The sequence below is a fragment of the Hyposmocoma kahamanoa genome, unplaced genomic scaffold, assembly GCF_003589595.1.
Source record: "Hyposmocoma kahamanoa isolate Upper Pololo Valley unplaced genomic scaffold, ASM358959v1 99879, whole genome shotgun sequence".
NCBI lineage: Eukaryota > Metazoa > Arthropoda > Insecta > Lepidoptera > Cosmopterigidae > Hyposmocoma > Hyposmocoma kahamanoa.
Genome location: NW_020656077.1, coordinates 8,312,094 through 8,324,191, shown reverse-complemented (window position 1 = coordinate 8,324,191; position 12,098 = coordinate 8,312,094).

The following is a 12,098-nucleotide window of genomic DNA, read 5'->3' as shown; positions in this document are numbered from 1 at the left end:
TTGGTAGCAGTAGATCTCCATATAAAAGACTTCGCCCAGGGAAATATTGACACCTGACCTATTTCTGGGGCCAGGCGGTAATGTGAGCATTACTACGTTTCGGTTTTGAAGGGTGAAATTACACTGGTGAAATTAATTATTAATTAATCATACTGGGGAAGTTACACACGAGACTTGCCAACTTACCTCTCAGTGTGCATAGATCTTCGCAATTTAGTTAACTTGTTATAATGAAAAAATATACCTTTAAGTTTATCCAAATTGTGTTATAGTGTTAATATTGGCACGCACGTCAGTATAGAAAGAAATTCACGCCGGAGTTTGTGAATACGTTCGCGATGACATATTTGCCAAGCGTCTCAAGAACCTTGGGGTACCGAGTTTATCCATTTTGTGGCTTCTGGTGGACACAGGAGTTACACAAATAGTGTACTGCTGACGACCAAGCTGTTCCAATATTTGATTGAGACGTCTGATGAGATTCAGCATAGGTACCCAGCGGCGCAACTAGTCATTCTGGGGGACTTTAACGCACACCATCAAGAATGGTTGTTCCCATGCCAGAAGACCGATAAAGCTAAGCCTATCCCAGCTTGTCCGTGGCGCCACTAGGATACCAGATGTTGAATCTCATACGGCTAATTGCTTGAACCTTCTGCTGACAACTAATCCGGACCGATACTCTGTGGTTGTGGATACCCCTCTGAGTACTTCCGATCATTGTCTGGTGAAAAGTGTATCCGTATACTACCCTCCCGATCAGGGCCCTAGTGGTATGAGACGGGTGTGGCGATACAAGTTAACAGATTGGGACGAAATGCGCCATTTCTTTGCGTCATATCCCTGGCAGGCGTGCTTTACTTCAGGAGACTCGTCGTGCTGTGCTAATGCTGTAGTCGAGATCTTGCGTTTGGGTATGAAGTATTACATACCATACTCTGATGTACTTAATGGACCTCAAGCTCGTCCATGGTTTAACGCATATTGTAGTTGTGCTGAAGCACATAAACAGTCCGCGTACCAAGCTTGGGCAGATGCTCCGGGCACTCAAAATTTTAAGAAACTTTTTTGACGAAGGCTGCTCTATAGTTGACGTCAAAAAGAGGTATTAGAACTCTGCGAAATAAAGACGTGAATAAAGCTAGCCTGTACCGCCTCTCACTTGAGACTGGTGCAGTTCCCAGGTAGTGGAAACTTGCAAACGTGCAACCTGTCCCAAAAAAGGGAAGTAGAGCTGACCCTGTCAACTATAGATCTATATCAGTCACTTCCATACTCTACAAGACTATGGAGCGTGTACTCAATAACCGTCTTCTGTCGTACTTGAAGACACGACCTCCTCATGGTCGACGAGGGCGATCTACTGGGGATCTTCTTGTGTATGCCTGTCACATATGGAGCGAGGCTATAGAAAAGCAAGGCCAAGCACTTGCAGTATTTTTGGACATTTCTAAAGCCTTTGATAGGGTCTGCCACGCAAGCCTTTTAAGTAAGCTTCCCTTTTATGGGCTTCCCACTGACCTTTGCAATTGGATCTCGGATTTCTTGAGCGAACGTTCGATTCGAGTGGTTTTAGAAGGCTACTCATCCGAACATATGGCGATAGATGGAGATAGAGTTCCTCAGGGTTCCGTACTATCTGCAACTCTCTTTCTGCTGCATATCAATGATAAGTTAATTCCAGGTACCTTTGCGTATGCTGATGACAGCACAGTTGTAGATAGGTACTTGACCAATGCAAGGGTCAGTGGAGAGGAAATACAATCTTGTCGAGAGTCCATGGTTAGCCGTTTAGATTTGACACTCCAGACAATCTCCGATTGGGGCAATGCCAATCTTGTCAAATTTAACGCTACCAAAACGCTGGCGTGTCTATTCTCCACAAAACGGAGCCCCTTTGAGCTGACTCCGACTCTTCGTGATATATCCATACCGATTGCCGATTGTCTCCAGCTACTTGAAATGGACCCGTCGTCTAATTTGAGCTTCGGCAGGTACATTGAATCCATGGCCAAAAATGCAGCAAGGAAGCTTGTGGAACAGTTGCTTCAGCGGTACCAAGCACAAGTCTGATCGTGCATGGAGTACAGCTGCCACCTCTGAGATGGCTCTGCTACGTATCAACTGGTCACTTTGGATTCAATTGACAACCGTACCAAGAGGCTTATAGGTGACTCGGTATTAGTGGAGGCGAAGCTGCAGAGCCTTGAAACCGCCGTAAAGTTGCCTGCTTATCGGTATTTTACAGGATATATCACGGTGAGTGTGCGATGGAATTACACGATTTAATTCCGCCTTCCCCTTTCCATCACCGGGGGACTAGGCGTAGGCTTGGGTTCCACGCCTCTGTTGTGGAGATTCCAAAGATTCGCACGAAGCATTACGCTTCCACATTCATATGGCGAACGGCTATTGAGTGGAATTCCCTGCCTGCAGACTTGTTTCCTGAACGTTACAACTTGGGCCTTTTCAAGGCGAGAGTGAATAGGCATTATTTAGGAGTGCATGCTCCATCGTCGACCTCATCGACATTTTCCATCAGGTGAGATGGAGGCAAATGCGCACCTATATTTTATATAAAAAAAAATTGTCAGGTGTCAACATCAAATGTGGAAAATTGTAACTGCATTCCGTCGAAGAGACTCATTTAAAAATAAATACCTTGCTGCTACCTAAACGTTGACGTTATTGAACAATGTTAACTGACAACATTAATCGAAACTGACACTGGCCCAAGCCTAGTGGCCGCCATTAAGGAAATAGAATAGAATAATATTAATTTTTCTAAAAAATGCGATTTTTTTAGAAAGGAAGTTTTTCCGTAACTAGTCTGAAACTCACTTAGCAGGGTCCTGGCAGAAATTCGACGTGGTGGGAAACCACCGGCATTTACGCTGAGCTAGCACCTTTTTACTGCCATGACTTCCAAAGTTATCTAGTTTCGTTAGATCTAATTCCTTCCTTCTATTATTTGCTATTCAGTGATTTAATACAATAATTTGCGTTAATATCAAATATAACTGGGTTGTACCACCTCAGTCAACCGTGACCATGGGACCTGTATAGGGCCCGAAACGTCGGTTTGTTTGAAAAAACAAATATACGCGATTTAAATCCGGAAAAATAGTTTCATTTCATATGTGTAACAATCGCGAAAACCTAAGAACTCGATAAAAATTGTTTGTTATGCAATTTACCCGTATTCAAAAATATGAGTACAGTTGAAATATCAAACGAGATACATTATGTATAATAAATATTTTTATTAATAACATATGCCCTCAGCTTTAATTACCAAACTTTTATACTTCGCCGATGGTTTTAACAAGTTATAACACGCTAGTTTTACCATAATCAAAATTAGTTCAACCGAAAAACATTGAGCCACCTATTTACCTTAAATGGTTCAAAGGGTTGCCCCGCCAGCGGAAACATCGCTGCTGTATTGCCGAAACCCATTATCTATATTTATTTATGTTTCTTTCATGGAAGCAATCCAATAGTTTGTTGTTATAATTGTTACAAAGATTGAACAAGAACACCTCTGCAAGTGCCGTTTGCGAGCACTAATTATACACAAAATACGTACATGGTGCGTGCATTGAGACTTAATAACAATGCGACAGTAAATCATTCTAAATTAGCGATGCGTGACTTTGAATGTTTACTAATACTCACAGACCCCATATATAAATACTAGTCATATACTGGTCAGTGGGCGGGGTCTGCGTTACCTAGCTTATCACCAGACGGGCATATGAGTGTCAACAGCGCGTCAGTCGTCATTCAAATATGCGGAATTGTGCCATTATATTATAATCGCGTAAGAAGCCAAAGTTTAAAAAAATACTCCGGGATTTCATTTCATCGGTAAGTACTAAAACTCTGTATTTTCTAATATTTTGAACAATACAATATTATAATTTCGAAACAAAACTATTTTCTTGTAACTCGGTAATAACAATATACATTGGTTGCTAGCCATCGCCGCCGTCAAAAGAACAATTCGAATGACGCTCAATGAATTGCTTGCACTAGCGTCGTATTACACTTGGTACTGGGTCCGCGTGTTGTAATCAAATTATCGATATGTTTTTGTTTAGTGCAACATTTTTTTTTATTATGGCGGTACCAATGTGTAAAGCTAACAATTTTGATTACTTAAATGTTTGGTCCCAACACTTGCAATTTTTTTTTTAAATTTTCGATTTAAGCAAAACCGATATATTAATGGAAAAAAAGGAACTATAGATAGAAGAGGTACAGTATCGATAATTTTACATTGCACGTAAGCTCGTGGAGTATCAAATGAAGACTTTATGAGATTGGAGATTTTCTTTCTCTTATCTACATGATTCCTATCTCCCTACTTGCTTATTATACGTCACCTTCATCTGTTTGAGTTCTTAGTTTTATCACAGGCATGATTTACATTTACAGTTTTTGTATTGATTTTTTTTTTAGTTTCCCGCCGGATCCTTTTTAAAGGAGAAATGGGCTGAAGCAAGAGGCAGTAGAAGCTGGGTACCTACTAAATGTAGCACCATTTGCTATACGCATTTTATGACATCACATTAAACTATATACATATGAATAACAACCGAAAAATGTATTAAGAATGTATTAATCAGGTGGACAAGAAACTCAGAGTCGCCTTCACGAATTATAGACCACATCTCAATGTGACAACATTTCTAAAGCATTGTCAGTTATTTTTCGTCAAGTTTTCATGAAACAAATGATTCGCTTCTTCGCCTTCGGAAATAAGTATCTTCATTTTCTTGACAAGCTCGTCGACGCTATAGCTGTAGTCATGTTCAGCCGGTTCAGAAAAAGGTAATTGTTGTACAAATATATCATATTTCAGGGAGAATTAGGATTTTTATGATGACTGTGTTTTAATATTTCAACCCTTCCCCTTCCCTGATCGAATGGTCAAGGATCAGGGAAGTAATCGGATTGACTTGAATTCTAGTAGGTTAATGAAAGTACGATGACAGTATAATAAATAATTAATACTGTGATTGTAGCCCGTAGCAACGTATACGCACACGCCTGCGTAGCTATATCAATTAATATTTGCGTGTAGTAAAACCTTATGCGTATTTGGTAACAAATGTGTGCGTGTAAAAGTCAGCTACGCTATTTCTCAAAGAAATTGCTTTAAATGCCGTTTCCATATACTCCGTGATTAACCCTAATTATAGCAAGTATAAAGCATTGCCTAGTTCAATATTCCGCTAGTTATGAAACATAATGTCGATATCGATTAAATGTCACATCCCTATCTGTAGATTGTCAATTTTTGCTTCAGCTCCAAGAAGTTTATGTTCATAGGATTTAGCTTTTATGTGATTAGTAATAATAAAACCTTATTAGATCCAAATGAGTTACAATTTCTTTTACAAAAAGATTTTTATTATTGTGTATTTTCGTTTGATAATTTACAACCAATCAAAATTATGTTATCTTAGTATTAATTACGTTTTCAAATGAGTGCGTGTGGCGACACCGGTTTTGACACAAATCGACTCAACCGCAGAACAAAGACCTATGTGCAAGATGCTGCCTATTCTCACGACATTGTACATTTCGTTTCTTGTTCTTGACTGTGTATATCCACAGTCAAGATCGACTGTTGTTCGATTTTATATTTCCGAAGCGAAATAATAAATACATTAAAAAAATTTAGATAAACCTTTTGAAAAACGAGATTATGTTTTATCCTCTTTGTGCTGTATAATCACATTCGACGCTGTTCTTCGGATAAGTCGAAATGTAGCTCGATGCCATTTCCATTCTTTGCTTTCTTCCGTGCTAATACTAATCATTCGAATGGGCAAATCAATCGCCAAAGTCGAATCCAAGCTCAATCATTCGACTCGAGTCAAATGATTCAATGCCATTCGGTTGGGTGCACGAGTGGAATGATCATTACATCGGAACACACAAAATATCCCTGTCCCCGTCATATTTACAGTATTTACCATTACGTCAGAGAGGGCTAGGCGATCACGAGCCGAAATGCTCTATGGAATCTATGGATTAGTACTACTAATTAGTAATGAACATAGACTTACAAATAAATGGACGACGGGTCTAATACAAAAACCACGAAAAAAATGTCCCAAGTCAACCTATTCGAAATTTAAATTGTAATGTCATCGCAGTATCGCGCTGTCAGTAGAACAAATGAAGACTAAAGCGGAGTGTCGCGCTCTGTATACGATTTTAGCGCCTTACAAGTGCGGACACCCGATGTCCATATAATTGTAAGTCAATGGTAATGAATGATGGATTCGCTCTGGGCCTTTTGGAGGGAAAAGTGTCGTTTTTATTTTGACTTTCAATTCTTTTGTGAAATCTAATTTACAGTGGAATAGGATAGTGATATTGTACCTTAATCGAATTAGCTACAAAGTTAACGGTAGTAGTGCGGGCATAAAGGTATCTGGCTGAGTGCAGAAAAACCAGGTGGCGGTACGGCAAAAAAGCCGTTAAAACCAAAATATATAGATCCGCAGCAAGCACGTACAGAAATTGGTAAGGCCTAGTGAATCGTACCGTAGTTGCGTAGCTTAGTTAGAGAAGCGGTAGCCTGCATCAGGCGAAAAATGTCGCTTGTTCGAATCCAGCCAGATCAAAAGAATTTTCCTTTGAGATGTTTCGATCTTTGTAATTATGACAATCCATTATCCATACTTTTTGCACAATTTAATATTCTTTAAACAGGTTTATTTTGAAAATACTAACAACCTCGTTTGTTCTATGCCTTTTTACAAAACATAATAAATTTACCAAAAATAATCTTTTAAGTTTTGTTGTACTATCTAACACTTTTTAGAACTATATTTGGTAGTAAGTTAAATTAAAATGTGCAGGCGTCCTCCGCGACGACTCTACCCCCGTGCTGCACATAGGTGTTACAGTTAAATCGATTTATTTTTGTGAAAGTGAAATATGATGAATTATTAAAAATCATGGAAGAAAATTTGTTGTTTCTGATGTTAGTATAAGGTGACCTTACGTTCCGCTTTGAGCGGGACAGTCCCGCTTTTTAGCTTCGTGTCCCGCTGTCTTCAAAACACTTAAATATGTCCCGCTTTGACAAAACAGAACGAAACGAAAGCGAAACATATATAAATATAAGCCAACCCACTAGACTACACGAGATAAGTTCATTTTTTAATTTTTTTATTAGACATTTCGTAGCTATCATAAACAAGTGTTTTATTTTTTAAACATAATTAATTTACAGGCATCCCGTTTTGAGGGAAAAAATAACGGTCACGTTACGTTAGGAACATAATCCTGGAAGGTTGTCAGCACTGTAAAAATGACTCTGTATATTCAATTCAGATTTTTGAAGCTCTGTCGTCTTGAAATGACAAAACAGTTAAAGCGTCAACCTGCGCTTTCTTCAAAGTCATCGTTCATAAAAAGTGACATTAGCTGCTAACAGAAAAGAACACAAACCCACCGTCAGATAAACATAGCAAGACGGCGCCGAAAAATATCACCACCCGCTAAACGCGCAAAAAAGTATATACTCTATGCAAATAACCACTATATAGGTGCTACCTTAGAATAATAACGCATAGAATGATAGTTTCATATCAAACGAACTGTCACAAGTGAGGCAAAAATCAAATTCATGTAGGCTAGTGTTAGTAGTATGTTAATTTTCGGTTTTAGTGAATATTTATATAAAAATACAAGTTGAAACGCGTTACTTCCTTGTGGAATGTGATGTTAGTATCTATTTTATGTTTGTCTGACGTATTTTTACACTCATTTACCGCACATTTCGTCATTTTTAGCTAAAATTCTGGAGCTGTTCGCGGTGCAAGTTGACCTGAGCACTTAAGGCCTTTGGGAGTGCTTCAATTTGCCTCACTTAGCGTGTGCGGGCTAGGTTTCTATGCGTTATTATTCTAAGGGTACTACTTTAAACCGACGTGTGACGGCATGAAACAATAATTAATCTTGCTTCGTAATGCTTTTCTTCACAATTTCTGCAAGTTAAATAATGTGAAATAATTAAAGTCAATCCTGAACTCATTTCCCTCGCATAAATCTTCTTCTTAAAGTAGCTCGGAAATATTGACCTCATTTTCTAAATAGCAACCGAAACTGAGAATTACAAATGTTTGTAATTTCAAATTTTTGTAATATCTCAAAAATAGAAGCCGCGAGCCTTCAAGAACGTGTGACTCTGGTCCTTTTGATACCTATGTGTGACCGTCTGTTGTAGCAAATAACATCACGTTTTTATGCGCCTGATGGTTTGTGAATAGCAAACGTACGCAAGCCAACTTTAGCTATAAGTTTTTAATTCTTATTTATGGATTGTGATTCGCGACATTGCACGTAGTTTTTTTTATTGCTAGTCCAAATAAATTAAATCTTGTTGAAATCTTGTTAAAAAAAGTAATGTGTATCTGCCGCAAATAGTCGACGTATTGTTTTGTATACCAGAGCACGCATAAAATTTTGCAATTTTCTTTTTTGTATGAAACACTGGCCTATTATAATTTATTTTGAAAATACTGGCACGGAAGATACACTAGCAGCGTTCGAAGGGACAGTAAAAGTGGCATCTGGAAAAAATATTTCCTAAATTGGTTCAAACGCATAAAACTATGCGTAGACAGTCGCTAAGAGTTATTTGAAAATATTTAATTAAAAAAAAATCTGTGAACCATGTATACCTTTAAACAGCGCGTCAATGTCGACGAGTTATTTTGTTAATAAATACGTATAATAAATAAATATAATTTGCTTTATTTGACATGCAAAACACATAAATTTAAAACAAAGAAGAAAATATAAATTCAAGTTAAAATAATAAAAAAAGCATGTCAAAGGGGTGACTCGGGGTCATAAAATTGAAACACCATAATCAAATTATATATTAGTACTTACATACTTAGTAGTACTTACATAAAAAATCAAAATTAAAAAATTATCACTATATACATAAAATTTAACACAAACAATAATTATTGTTACAAAGAACGTATTCAATTTGAGTAATTAATAAATTAAATTGCCAAGTCACAAACATACATAAAACAGATATATATATAAACACAAGTTACTTCGTAAAGCTTGCGTCCCGAGATTACTTTTCAAACAACTACGGAAAACATTTATGTTTAAAAGTTGTTAGTGTTTGGGATACTGCTGTTCTATAAGGTGTCTTATTCACAATAAAATTAAATGCATTCTATATACAACTATGTACTGTTTTGGCTCTTTGTTCTTTCATTATCTCTGGTTTGGTTCTCTATTAACAGCGCCGACGTGTTGAAAATTACTATTAATTATGCACCTGCCCTATAACGCAATTTGAGATACCTGACCCAGACGTGATTCATAATATAGTTAAACAAGTTTCTTTAATGTACAATTAATAAGCAACAGAAAATGAGACACAATTTCATATTGCAATAATTTTGGACAAAAAGCCCACGTGGAAAGAACTGTGAGTGCTGGTGAATTTACAGGCACTTAGGACTTGTCAACTTATGTCTCGGAGTGTTTTGCGATTTAAAGCTCTCAGTGGCACTGCAACTGTTATGGACCGGCGTGTCGCTAACCACCAGGCACACGACTTCTTCGTCGCATCGCTTGGTAACATAAAAACGCAGTCTGGAACACAATATTCTGGTAAGCAAGTCAACGTATCTAAATTCAACAGTATAGCTCATGGTACTACACCCAGAGATGGGCAGCGCTTGGGTTTTAATCCAGTGCTTTGTTAACGCCGGGTTTAAATCGGGTTAAAACTCATTAAAGGACAAAAACTATTAACTACAAAATATTTGTTGTAAATCGAGTGTTCAAATTTAATTATATTATTACAAAATGTTTATTGCTTTCTGAACTAGATGATTCAATTTGCCTTTCTATTGAATCTATTTCTTCAAAATCCCATTGAGACAATCGAAGAAAAAGATGTTGGACCGTAATTGAACATTAATTAGACATTAAGACGAAACAAATTTGATCTATTTATTTAGCTCTTCAATATCCTATCAATTCAAAATGTTTTACGAATTGATCACTTCATTTCCACAAATGCATAAAAAGTTGAAAAATTGATGTGAGAATGTAGCATCGAACCGAACACCGTATTTACCAATATTATGGAGGGTGGGTTGTTACAGATATTAGGTAAAGGGTAAGTGAGAAAGATTAAATGGATACTCGACCAGTTTTGACCCAAAAACACTAGCATTATATGGAAAAAAAAAGATGATACAAAGGGCAACGCTTCGAAAGTTGGGTCATATGGAAAAATGGGTATTAGTGGAATAACGAGACAAATTTATCGAGCGAACGTGGAGAGAAAAGGTCGACCTCAGCGTATATATCTCAACCAGATTGAGGATGCTCTTAAAAAAGGTCAGGTCGACAGTACCAAGGGCAAACGAGCATGTGTCATAAGACTGATGCGAATGGAGGTGACGATAAAGGTAGCCAGCAACGTGATTGACTTTTATTCAGTGTCGAAGCTTTCTTTATTATTATTTATAATAATAATACAATAAAACATTTATAATGAAATAATCCAACTAATACAACTAACTAATACTTATTATTAATATTAGTAATTGAATATCAATTCAATAAAAATTTAATTAATACAGTGAATAGCGACATATCTCGCCAGGACTGGTAGCTGTAAAGGTACTAACTGGGTGATAAATCTGCAATAGATTTCTCATAGATGGCGCTACGACTAAAAAGTCGTTGAAAGACCAAGTACAAAGACACGACGCAAGCACATAGAGAAATTCGTGAGGTCCGTAGGTTCGTGCCGTGGCTTAGTTGGTATAGCGTCTGGCACGGTATGCAAGAAGACGTCGGTTCGAATCCGACCGGATCGAAGGAATTTTTTCTGAGTGTTTTTTCTGAGTGTTCGATCTTTGTATTAATAATTATAACTAATACAACTAAACTCAAAAATGAAATTTTAGTACAAAATAAAAATAAAAAATAAAAATAAATAATAATCGTATATCGGTCAGACTAAACGAACAATTGTCGATCGTATGAAGGAACACATCCGAGCAGTAAAAAACAATGATGCACAGAAGTCGGCTATAGCACAACATCTGACACAGACTGACACTAACCACTGGATCGAGTTGCATAGCCCCCAGGTACTCTCGACAGAACGTCACTACATACCACGGTTGGTACGAGAAGCCATCGAGATCACGAAGTACAAAACATTTAACCGTGATGATGGTTTTAAACTGTCCAGTGCATGGAATCCGGTCCTTAGTGCGTGCAGTAATAAAAACAAAAATACCTCGAGTTCAGTTTCGCGTGTGAATACAGTGAGTGTGGTTTGTGTGAAAAAAGTGACAATGGTAACGCTAAAACAAATCGCGATGAAGGTAGTCGTCGACAGCGCAAGAGGGTAGACAGATATGTCTGCTCTTAAAGCTGTCATCTGCCGCCGTGCAATAAACAATAATATATATAAAACAAAACGATATTACAATTAGAATACTATTTTAGATTTCGTCAATAGATGTACCATGTCACAATGGTTCATGTATTGACAGTCAGAGTGCAGATCCGAGGCTGCCCCAACAGCACCCTAAATGCGTCATAATGTTTTAAACCCACATACTACTTGTGTAGAAGTACCTATACTAAGATACGAAATGACGGGACAAACAACCCGTGGGTCTGGTAGTAAGCGACACGTCTGTCATTATTAGCAAATCGCAAAGATCTGAAGGGCACTGCCACTGCACCCTTCACCCTGAGACATAGTACGAGCTCTCACAAGGAATTCTACCTTTTAAAACTATTTAGACTGCTACAGTCTCTTGCGCATATGCGCGTCTGGTATAATGTGTAGAGATAATATTGATCCTCGAAGATATCATTAATCTATTAAACAAATCTAGTAAACGTGTTATTTTTTTAAATAAACGATATTTTTATGTATATATCAATTGTTCAGTCTATGTGACATTGAAATAATGAACTGCATTCAAGGTAACACTATTTATTATGTTTAAGCATATTAAATTAATATTAGGGGTTAAAGTATGAAATTGCCGTTTTATTGC